This window comes from Typopeltis vanoorti, chromosome 10, assembly GCF_054136105.1.
Source record: "Typopeltis vanoorti isolate ZY-2024b chromosome 10, IOZ_Tvanoo_1.0, whole genome shotgun sequence".
In the NCBI taxonomy this organism is placed as follows: Eukaryota; Metazoa; Arthropoda; class Arachnida; order Uropygi; family Thelyphonidae; genus Typopeltis; species Typopeltis vanoorti.
Window position 1 is genome coordinate 82,725,897 of NC_143558.1, and position 12,620 is coordinate 82,738,516.

Sequence of the window (12,620 nt, forward strand, 5' to 3'; positions counted from 1 at the left end):
ACTGTGGTACTGAACCTTAATGACTACACAGGTAAGCTCAAGGCTTTGCTATTAGATCGATCCACTTACCTCCCCATTAATTACAATCCCACCAACTCACAAATTAGAAAACTCCATAGGTTCCTTAAGAAGGTTACTTCTTGGCCTGTGGAGGTTACCAACAGACTAAAAACCTATAACTCTAGACCCCCCCTCATATATGGGCTCCCAAAAATACATAAAGAAAATGTGCCATTACGTCCCACAGTGGATGGCATCGATTCCCCCACTTACAAACTAGCCAAGCATTTAGCCAAAGTGCTCTCACACTATACTGGCAACACACCATCACACATAAAAAAACTCAGCCCACTTCAAAGCCAGTACAGAAAACCTTACACTGCAACATAATGACATAATGGTCAGTTTTGACGTCTCCTCCCTATTCACGAATGTATCCCTCAAAGAAACCCTAGAGCTAATCCAAGCTAAATTTCCTCCCAATATCTCAGCCCTATTTCAGTTTACAATGAACTCAGGCTATTTCGTTTGGCAGGAAAAATTCTACAAACAGATAGAGGGCACAGCCATGGGTTCACCACTTTCCCCACCCTTGGCCAACTTCTTTATGGAGACTTTTGAAGAGAAAGCCTTAAACTCAGCCCCACAAAAACCTACCATATGGCTTCGCTATGTTGATGATGTGTTTGCTATTTGGCCATGGCGCGGATTCACTCCTCTCCTTCCTAACACACTTAAACCAACACCCTAGAATCAAGTTCACCCTGGAAAAAGAGGAAAACAATAACCTCCCCTTCCTAGACACACTAGTCACTCGCCAACCTAATGGAACCTTGGTTTTCTCAGTTTATAGAAAACCCACCCATACAGGCAGATACATTCACCAACAATCCCATCACCCCCCCCCACACACACACAACAATATGGAGTTATTAAGACACTATTCAATAGGGCAAAAATAATCTGTTCAAATGATCAAGCCCTAAACACTGAACTAAATCACATCCGTGACACTTTCTCAGCCAATGACTACCCCCCCCCAACCAAAAAAAAATTCAGAAAATACTTAACCCAGTTATCCACAACACAGAACCTCCTCCCCTTCACAAAAAAGATTACTCTAAATCCATTACCATTCCCTACATCCGAGGCACCTCGGAAAAAATCAACAAAATCTTAAGAAAACATGACTTAACCACTTGTTACAGACCACATAGAAAATTGGCATCCCTTATCTGCTCCACTAAAGACCAACCACTTCCCCTAGACCTACCTGGTGTATACCAGGTCCCATGCAGCTGTAAATTGTCTTACTTTGGCCAAACAGGCAGGACAGCAAATATCAGAATCTCAGAACACAAGGATTACATCCGATTTCACCAGTACAGCCACTCTGGGCTTGCAGACCACGCTCTGGATACTCGCCACAGAATAAGATGGAAGAAAGCCACAGTCATACACCGCAGCAAGTTCAAGTATGAAAGACTATTCATGGAATCAGCCTCAGCCCTTAGGAACATGCCAAACCTCAACAAATTTGGATGCATGAGACTGCCCCAAATTTGGGAAACATTTATCAGAAGAACTTCAGCCCAAAGGCCAAGAACCATCAATATAGCCTGCCAGGGGGCACCATCAGGACTTTAGAAAAACGTTAGCTTCCTAGCTTCAGTTCTCATTTGCTGTTATGTAGTACTTGTGTGCACATGTCTTTGTATTAAGTTCCCAAGAAGATGGCAACGTGACGTTTGCCGAAATATCGGAAAGTATATATTAAAGTTTATTTAATTTATATTTCTAGTATACGCTGTCAATTCCTAAAATATAAGTTATCATGTTTAACAGCGTATAAGCCTCTCAACAAGGGTGACCTAAATATAAAAGTGGGCTCAGAAAAAATCTCATTTTGCACGGGAAACCAAGGGCTTAGAATCAGAAATGAAAGAGGTGAAAGATTAATTCAATTCTGTGAAACCAATATCCTAATAATTGCCAACACGCTGTTTAAACATCCTCCCAGAAGACTATATATCTGGACAAGCCCTGGCGACATCTATAGAAACCAAATTGACTATATAATAATAAGCAAAAGATTCCAAAATGCAATAACACAAACAAAAACATATCCTGGAGCAGACATAGGATCAGACCACAACCCAGTGATTACAAAAATCAAAATAAAACTTAAGATACCAAGCTAACCATTCATAAGAGAAACTTATAATTCAGACTCACTTAACAACCAAGAAGTTAAAGACTGCTTTATGAAAGAATTCACAGAATCCCTTAACAAGTCTGACACCACAACTCACAGAAAATAGAATGCCAATTGGTGAAATTAACATGAACTGGCAAATATTCAAGAATAGCATCAATGAAGCAGCCAAAAATACACTCCCACAATTAAAAAGGATAAGGAATAAATCTTGGATGAATGAAAAAATACTGACGTTGATGGAACAAAGAAAAAAGTTAAAGAACAAACCTGAATATAAAAGCATGAATAAAGAAATAAAAAAAGAATGCAGGAAAGCCAAAGAGGAATTGATTAAATATAAATGTATAGATATAGAAAACCTTGATAGAAAACACATTAGCAGAGAAATACATGAAAAGATCAGAGAAATGACAAGCAGGACAAATACAGCAAACCATGCAAGTGTCATTAGAGATTCAAGAGACCATATTCTAATGGGTAAAAAAGAAATCATGGAAAGATGGATTGAATACACAAGGAAATTATATGAACAACAAAGAAATTATATTCCTGAACAGACTGATTTAGGACCATCCATTTTACTCTGTGAAGTTGAAAATGCCTTCAGAAAACTAAAAACCACATAAAGCTGCAGGAATAGATAACATCTTGGCAGAATGGTTGAGGGCTCGATGAAGGAGGACTGAAATTTCTAACAAAATGATGCAATAAAATATACGAGACTGGATTTCTACCCAAAGATATTAATCACTCAATTTTTGTTCCAATTCCCAAAAAAACAAAAGCTACAAGATGTGAAGAGTTCAGGACAATCAGCCTCATCAGTCAAGTATCGAAAGTCCTCCTATATGTTATTCTTGAAAGAAATAAAAGAAAAATAAACATAGAAATAAATGATACACAAAGTGGCTTCAAGGAAAATGTAGGTACAAGAGAAGGTATTTTCAACATCGGAACCATCATAGAAAGATATCTAGAAAAACAAAAAGATGTGTTCCTCTGCTTCATAGATTACAAAAAGGCATTCGACAATGTCCAACATGAACAATTAATTGAAATCCTTTCACAAATAGGCATGGATGGAAAAGACATTAGGCTATTAACTAATCTTTACTGGGAACAGACTGCATCTGTGAGAATAAATAGAGAGACCTCAGAAGAATTCCCAGTTCAGAAAGGTGTGAGACAAGGCTGTGTCGTTTCTCCAATTCTCTTTAACCTATACACAGAAGAAATATTTAATAAAATTAGTAACCTCAAAGGAATCACTGTAGGGAGAAGAAATATTAATAATCTAAGATATGCATATGACACGGTTCTTCTAGCTGAAAACAAATATGACCTTAAAACTCATAAGAGTTTTGAGATGAAACCCTCAAGTATAGCGAACAGTATGGCCTCAGTTTCAACTTTAAAAAGACAAAAATCATGATAATTTCAAGAGAAAAGAAAATACCAAAAATATGCATCGATATAAAAGGAAATAAATTAGAACAGGTGCAAAAATACATATACCTCGGACACTTGATCACAGAGAATGGCAGGACAGAAGATGAAATTAGAAAAAGGATTGAAATTGCAAGGTCAACATTCAACAGTATGAAAAATCTACTAACATCTAGAGAATTAAATCTGAAAACAAGACTAAGAATCTCCAAATGCTACATATGGTCTACGTTATTATATGGAGTAGAGACATGGACACTCTCCAATCTGAGTGTGAAAAAACTGGAGGGCTTTGAAATGTGGATGCTGTGAAGAATTATGAGAATATCATGGAAAGAAAAAAAGACAAATGAAGAGGTACTAGAGATGGCAGGCATCAACAGGAGCATGATGAAAGAAATTAAAAAGAGAAAAGTCAGATATTTTGGACATGTTCTGAGACATAACTGCCTACAAAGGACACTTCTTGAAGGAACTGTTGAGGGAAAGAGAAAGAGAGAAAGACAAAGACTGGAGTGGATGAAAAATATAGAAGACTGGACCTATCTCTCATATGAGGAATGCAGCAGAGAGGCGCAGAATAGGACATAGTGGAGACACATGGTAGTCAATCTCCTGGAGGGAGAAGACACCTGACAGGACAGGATATATACGTCCTAGCCGGTTGGAGGGTTAAGTCAAATAAGAACTGATGAAAAATTTACTGTTTTGTAAAGAGGAGAAAATGTAAGAAGCATGTATCTAAACAAAAGGTACAAGGAAATTGAAGGAAAACTGGAACTGGTATAAAAAGGAAATGAAATCTCGAGTTAAAATTTTAGGAATCAGTGAACTGAGATGGACAGGAATAGGTCAATTTGATACTGATGATTTCAAGATGAATTACTGTGGAACCTTCAAAGAAATGGAGTAGCATTCATAATTAGAACAGAATACAGAAAATTTTGGGTTACAACCAGTATCCAAAAGAACAATTCTAATCAGAATAAAGGCATATCCAGTGAATGTTACACTCATACAGGTGTATGCACCACACTGCAGATTCAAGTGAAGATGAGGTCGAAGAATTTTACAGCAGCATGCAAAAAGTAGTGTACATTACTGATAAAACAGATTTTCACTTTATATTAATGACATCGATGGATAAATTGGTTTAGGAATGAGGAATGAAGCAGGAGGAAGGATATTGGAATTTTGTGTCAAGAACAGTTGCTTTATTGCAAATACTTCCTTTCAACAACATAAAAGAAGACTGTACATATGGACTTCACCTAATGGTGAAAACAGAAATAAGACGATTATACTGTTGCAGCAGAAAGTGCTATCCAAAAAGCAAAAACATTAACTGGTGCAGACTGTGAGACAGATCATGAATTATTGATTTAAAAAGCTTGGAGAAGAAAGGAAGAGAATTAGAGGAATTATGGGAAGAAACAAAATGTAGAGTCATAGAAGTAGGAAAGAAGATTCTAAGTAAACCAACAAGAAAGAAAAATTGTAAATGGTTGTCCGAAGTTTTCTTCTTTCTTCTGCTATTCAAATAGCAGAGGAAAGAAGAAAATGAAACTTCAGAGAAACAAAGAAAGGGTTAGACAACTGAGTGCAAATTTCCAAAGACAGGCTAGGAAAGATGAGGAAACACATCTAAACAAAAGGTACAAGGAAATTGAAGAAAGCAATATTATGGATAGAACAAGAGATCTGTTTAGAAAAATAAATATTTACAGGGAAGTTTATCCCTAGATTAGGAGTTGTAAAAAGTAATTTGAGAAAATGTCTGATGGAAGAAGCAACAGAAAAAAAAAAAAAAACAGGAAAGAGTATGTAGAGGATTTGTACAAGAAAAATAATAATATTAAAGGAAAATTTGAAAGGAGAGAATCTGTTGAGGAACCCCATGATAATGAAAGTGAAGAAATGGAAAAGCACCTGGAGTTGATGGAGTGTCAGTGGAATTACTGAGAGTAGCTGGAGATGAAGTCATGAGAGAATATATTGACTGAAATTAGTCGACAGGTTTTGAAAGAAAATATACTGGTCTAAGGATTGGAAAACATCAGTATTCATCATAATTACAAAAAAAAAAAAAAAAAATCAAATCCTAGAGATTGTGAGAATTATAGAACAATCGCTTTAATTTCACATGCAAGTAAAATTATGTTGAAAGTCATCCAACATAGGTTGGAGCCATATGTGAATAGAGAAATGCCACAAGAACAGGCAGGCTTTAGGAGAGATAAAGGAATTAGACACCAAATAGCAAACATGAGATGGATTATGGAAAGAACAAGAGAATTTCAGAAGGATGTATTCATCTGATTTATTGATTACAAGAAAGATTTTGATTGTATGGATCACAAGAGACTGTGGATTGTACTGAGGTCAATGGGAATACCTGAACATCTAATTCTCTTTATAAGAGAGCTATATGACAACCAAGAAGCTTCAGTAAAAACAGTCTTTGGAGAAAAGACAGTGTTTGACTGGAAAAAGAGGTGTGGCAAGGTTGTATACTGTCAGTTCCTACCTTTATAACTTTATAGTGAATATATTATTAGAATGGCTGATTTAGACAAAGATCCAGCGGAATGGCGGCAGAAAAATAAATAATTTAAGATTATGCAGATGATACAACCCTCATAGCAGAAACTAAGGAAGATCTGGTGCGGTTGATTCTATTGGTCAAGATGGAAAGTAACAATGCCAGGCTTAATTTAAACATCAGCAAAACAAAAATGATGGCTTCTGGCAATTCAAATGTTATAACAGAGGGAGATAAAATAGAAATCATTGAAAGTTATGATTTACTGTAGTCTAGAATCAGAAATGATGGTAAATGTGAAGATGAAATTAAAAGAATAGTCATGGGAAAAAGCTATGCTAAACCTGACAAAACCTTTTCTTACATGGTGATCAGAACACATTTCAAAAATTATGGAAACAACTACTGTGTTAAAATACTTCAGATTAATATAAACCAAAATAATCACTCGACATTTTGACCTTCACATTAAGGTCATCATCTGGAGTATACACATATATACAAAGAAACAAGTTGCACTACAATCTACAGGGCATGTATATACACTTATACAAGTAACTTTTTTGTGCAACTATGTTGCTCTCTAGCTTATTTTAATTTTGTATCTATCCTAATAGATAATAATAATAACAGGACTCTAGCTTTGAAGTAGTCAGTATTTTTTTATTTTTTTTTTTTATTTTTTACCAGAGGTCAGGTCAATAGTTTTAATGGTTGACCAATAACTTTAGCATACCATGAAGATTGTAGTGTAGCTTGTTTCTTTGTATATATGTGTATGTACTCCAGATGACGGCCTTAATGTGAAGGTCGAAACGTCAAGTGATTATTATGGTTTATATTAAACTGAAGTTTTACTCTAACACGATAGTTGTTTCCATAATTTTTAAGATGAAACCTGACAAAAATTATGAAAGACAGAAGTGTGAGTAAAGCCACTTAAGTTAGAATTGTCAAAACAATGGTATTTCCAATAGTGATATATGGATGTGAAAGCTGGATTATTAAGAAGACAGACAGAAAACGAATTGATTCATTTGAATTATGGTGTGGAGGAATCTATTAAGAATCCCATGGACTGCAAGAATGACCAAAAAGATGACTAGAGAATATAAAAACAGAATGCTCCTTGGAGGCAATGATTGCTAAACAGAAGATGATGTAGTTGATGTACTTGGGACACATTATGCAAGCTGATGAATCATTGGAAGAAGCAATTACGTTGGGGGAAGATTGTGGGAATGAGAAGAAGAGGAAGACCATAAAAGAGATGGATAGAGTTGACTCTCCATCCCACAGCCCTTCCAAAGAGTTGGAAAGGCTGAGTGGGATGGGGAGCCTTTGTTCACAAGATCACCAAGAGTTGAAAACAAATGGATGGCACATAACAACAACAACAACAACAAAAAGGAGAAAAAAATGGTTACCATCTTAACACCACATTGTATACTTACACCATATGAAACTGTAATGTAGTTCCTGGATGCTGTTCTGAGCATGTAAAAGACAGCCTCATTACTGGTCTGTGAATCAAGGGAAAAGGCATGAACATTGGTGCTTTGATGACAAAAGCTCGCATTATCTGATTTACAGTCACAATGCAAATGAGTTAATTTTTGTAACAATTTGTGACTATTTATTTCAAATATAAAACTTCTCAAAAACTATTTCTTCGTGAATTTTCAGGTGTGCAACACACACACATAGAATATACGACTCTAGCTGAAACACTAGTAACAATTTTCCATGCAGCAGTGAGATTGAAATTATTTGGTGTGAAGTGGAGTCTAACAAGATCAAAAAACTTAGTGAATCCACTGCTGGTGATGCTGAAATACATTGCTAGTTCACTGCCTGATGGGTGCTAAAAAAAGTAAATATCATGGGTAAATTTTATTATCTGAATGCCAACGAGGTAGTAGTAGTAGTAGTGAAATCTCATGAGAAGAACGAAATTGAATTAACTGAGTTGTTACATAACAACTTTGTACAGCATGTGACAAAAAGAACTTCTGGTCAAAAAGTTATATCTGATTATAGTATTGGGAGAAGGGGGTTGAATTAGTTAGTTAAAGACATGACTGTTGTGCTTCTGATTGGTGACAATAATAATACTGTAACCTGGGAAGTGGCTATGTTCCATTCTGGAGATATCAGCAAAAGAGAGGACAGGGTGATAAGATAGAAACCTACGAACTTCTGAAACAGTCATATATATATATATATATATATATATATATAATAATACTAATACTAGTAGATGGAATTTTTAATTCTTATGGAGAGTAGAGAGAGGATGAGAAGGCATCCAAGTTGAGAATGAATACAAATCAAGAAAATGAGAACTAGATTTTCCTCTCAGAGTGGTACATGATTGGAATGGATTGCCTTTGGAGGTGGTGAGTGCAGGTAGTATGAATGAATTCAAGAAAAGGTAGGACTGCTAATGAGGGGGGGGGGGGGGCATGTGGCTGCCCTTGATGAGCTTGCGATTCCCTGGAGGTCTTTAGTAATAATAACATCATCATCAAGGATCTGTATTTGAGTCTTGATATTGTTATCATTCAGAAGCATGTAAGCAGAGCCAATTTAAGGTGATATGGTCACTTAAACAGAATGGGAGAAGAAAGGTTAGCAAAAGAAGCGTTTCTTGCCGAGGATGGCTGGAAAAAAGCCCCAGAGGAAAACTTGGTGGACTGTTACAGTAAGAAGTCTCTCATAAGGAGATCACACAGATTGACTACATTTTGACTAGAAGAAAACATCATAAGACAGTATCAAATTGTAAGGCAATCCCAACAGATCAGGTGGTGCAGCAACACCGGCTGCTGTGAGCAGACTTTAAAATAAAGTCGAAGATAGGAACCTTTGGAAGTCATGAGAGGAAGAAAATTAAGTGGTTTCGCTTAAAAGAAGAGGGTGTGAGGAACCATTTTAGGGAGAAGGTGTTAGAGAGGTTTTCGGGTGGACTAGAATGTGTACAAGACTGGTGGAGACATAATTCTAAATTAATTCTAAGCTGTGCAATTGAGGTGCTTGGTGAAACATCCGGAAAGATTAGAGAGCAGAAGGAGGGTTGGTGGTGGAATAATAATGTACAACATGCAGTGATGGCTAAGAGGAAGGCAAAGCAGAAGTGGGACGAGTCAAGAGTGGAAGAGGACAGGGAGGAGTACAGAGAGAAAAAATGAGAAGCCAAAGAGTTGTTGCACAGGCAAAGGCCATGGCATATCAAGACCTTTATGATCAATTAGAAACAAAGGAAGGACAGAGAAAGATTTATCGATTGGCAAAATGTAGAAATAAGGCATCAAAGGGCATCGTACATGTGAGGCAGATCAAAGACTCTGGAGTATTAAAGAAGGATGTGGATATAACAGATGGAGAATATACTTTGAAGGGCTTTTGAATGAAGAAAATGCAAGGACTCACAGAGAAGCTGGGAAGTAACGAGGAAATGGTGCAGAACATTAGTAGAGTGGAAGTGAAGGAAGCCGTAAAGAGGATGAAGAATAGGAAATTGGTAGGCCCTGCCAGGATCCCAGTGGAGGCATGGAAGGCACTATGGGAAGAGGGAATTGACCTGCTGTGGGACCTGTTAATAAACGTTTGTCAACAGGAAAATATACCTGAGGAATGGAGGGAAAGTACTCTTGTCCCCATCTACAAGAGTAAAGGGGATGCCCAAGACTGCAAAAATTACAGAGGAATAAAGTTGATGTCCCACACAATGAAGATCCTAGAAAGGGTTCTTGATGGAAGACTGTGGAAGGAGGTGGAGATTGCAAAGGAGCAATTTAGCTTCATGCCTGGTCGATCGATGACAGATGCTATCTTTGGGTTACGAGAGATGATGGAAAAGTTTCGAGAGAAGCAACGGGAGCTACGTCTGGTTTTTATTGATCTGGAGAAAGATTATGATAGAGTGCTAAGGCAAGAAGTCTGGAGGTGTTTGAGGGAGAAGAAGGTACCAGAGAAATATGTTGTGTGCAGAATCAAGAGAAGAAGTGGCAGCTAAACTGGAAAGTTGGAGGAAAGTACTGGAAGAGAGAGATGAAACTGAGCAGAGGTAAGACAGAGTATATGTGTTGCAAAGTGGATGGTAACCAGGAGACAGATCTAGAGCTGGAAGGAAATGTCATCAGGAAGGTCAGTGACTTTAGATACTTAGGTTCAACAATTAAATATGATGGTGAGGCTGAGAAGGAAGTGGGATGCAGGATACAAGCAGGATGGAGGAATTGGAGAGAGATGGCTGCAGTGCTATGTGATAAGAGGGTGCCGATCAATCTAAAAGGCAAAATTTACAGGATAATAGTGAGACCAACTATGACGTATGCTTTAGAAAGTGTGGCCCTGAGGAAAAATAACATCAGCAGGACGGAGGTAGCGGAGATGAGAATGCTTAGGTGGATGTCCAGTGTGACCAGAAAGGATCATCTGAGAAATGACTATGTAAGAGGAACGGTGAAAGTTACAAACTTAAGAGCAAAGATACAGGAGGCAAGGTTGAGATGGTTTGCTCATGTGATGAGGAGGGAGGAAGAGAATGTGGGAAGAAAGGCCATGCAGATGGTATATGTGCAGGGGAAGAGAAAGCGCGGACGGCCAAAGAAGAGATGGAGGGAAATGGTGGAGGAGAACTTGAGGATGAAGAACTTGGATGTGGCTATACCCCAAGATAGGAGGTTGTGGAGGAGACTCACCACAAACAGTGACTCTACTTAAGTGGGAAAAGCTGCAGAAGAAGAAGAATGTGTCTATTTACCGTATGTTTTCACTGGCCAGTTTGCCATGTTTGCAAACTGGCCAAGAGGAGAAAATCTCTGTTTCTCAAAAGAGAAACCCATCTCCATATGAGACCAGTAAGACATTATAAGCATCCTTCACATACTGGATGGACTTTGAACCAGGTGGTGTTATATCCTGAATGATCAAATTTGGAAAGGAATTAATTCATTCAGAATCTAACAAGTCAAAAATGTAAACAATGAAAAACTTGTACTTGGGCAAGAAAGTAAATACACATATATTAACCTTAAATAGAGCTGAAAGAACGTTAGTTTAGAAATGTGAAATTAATCCTGTTTACACAAAGTCATGAAAGGAATTTTGTATAAAATTGTAGTTAAAATAGAATATCCCATGCAGTGTATGTGAATTAATTGAGTGCAAGCTAAAGTCTAAAGGTCACGTCTTGTCCGTCCAGTGTAACTTATGGACTAAAGGCAGAGAGATATTATATGGAAGATGAAACTCGAACCCATTCTCGGAAGACGCCACGTGCGGAAAAACCTAAGGGAGAGAGGGCGCCAAAGGAGGTGGTATAAAAGGCGGTTTGTCCCCCTCTCTCAAGGCTTTATGGCTCCTGGTTCCTGTTTCTTCATGGATAGTGGCTCTCTCTCCCACCAGCTGGATGATTCCGGATCGGCCGTAGAAGTTATGCATCATCTCCCGTAGAATGCGTGTCCTAGCTAGCTAACCCTTCATAGCAGGGCAGCTGAGCAAGACCGAAGAACCGGCAATGCTGAAAACTGTAAGCGGTAACAGAACGAGAACAGAGTGGCACATCGCTGTATCGTTTCAGAACGACCATATTGTGCGATCATCGTAAGTGACCACGTGGGCGAAAGCCAGCGGAAGGATCGAGATGTCTAGACAAAGCAGTGAATGGACCAGATAATCATTCCAAGGGATGGTAAAGTAGAGAATTTATTTTGTTTCCAGTTAAAGAAATGAGTGGACACTATGTAATTTAGAGTGTAGACATTTGATTGTGAACTTTTAAGAGATTATCATATTTGGCAGTGACCTGTCCCAACTGGAAAGAAATGTCCGAGAATGAGATTGTATATGATATAACAATGATAAATGTGAGAAATATTAACATAGAAATGATTGAGGAGATAAAATTATAGACTAGCAATTTTGTATTTTAATGAGCAATTCAGTAAAGCGAGTTATTATTCATGTCAAGGATATTTAGCTGTGTTATCTAACTTTTTTACTTAGAATGAAGTTGAAATAACCATGTGCTTAGTGCATTCCTTGTATATAAATTTTAGACCTCAATAAACATGTTTTGTATTTTATACCTGATATTGGCCTGAGATATGATTTCAAATTACCACTCATAAAAGTGAACCTAAGCGGGAGGGATATAGATGTATAGTAGAGATTTATGAGCCAACTGCATACTAAGTTTGATATAGGTGAATTGAATTAGATTGTATATGAGTATAAGTGCTAGAATTTTCACCCTTGTATATTATTCTGAGAAGGTCTCTTTGGATAAGAGTCTCATCTATCCTAGGATATTGGCTGGCACAGCTTTAAAAAATAAATGTGCCAATATTTGATCAGGAGACAGTCCCAGATAATAGAATTAAGGGTTTTGTTCCTAAGATAAAGCCT

General features: G+C 37.5%; 1 protein-coding gene across 1 annotated transcript in view; it reads right to left on the reverse strand.

Annotated features, from left to right (window-relative positions):
• The window catches only part of Ctf4 (Chromosome transmission fidelity 4), a 525,719-nt gene that overhangs the window by 486,265 nt on the left and 26,834 nt on the right, over nt 1-12,620 (reverse strand). The window lies entirely within an intron of this gene.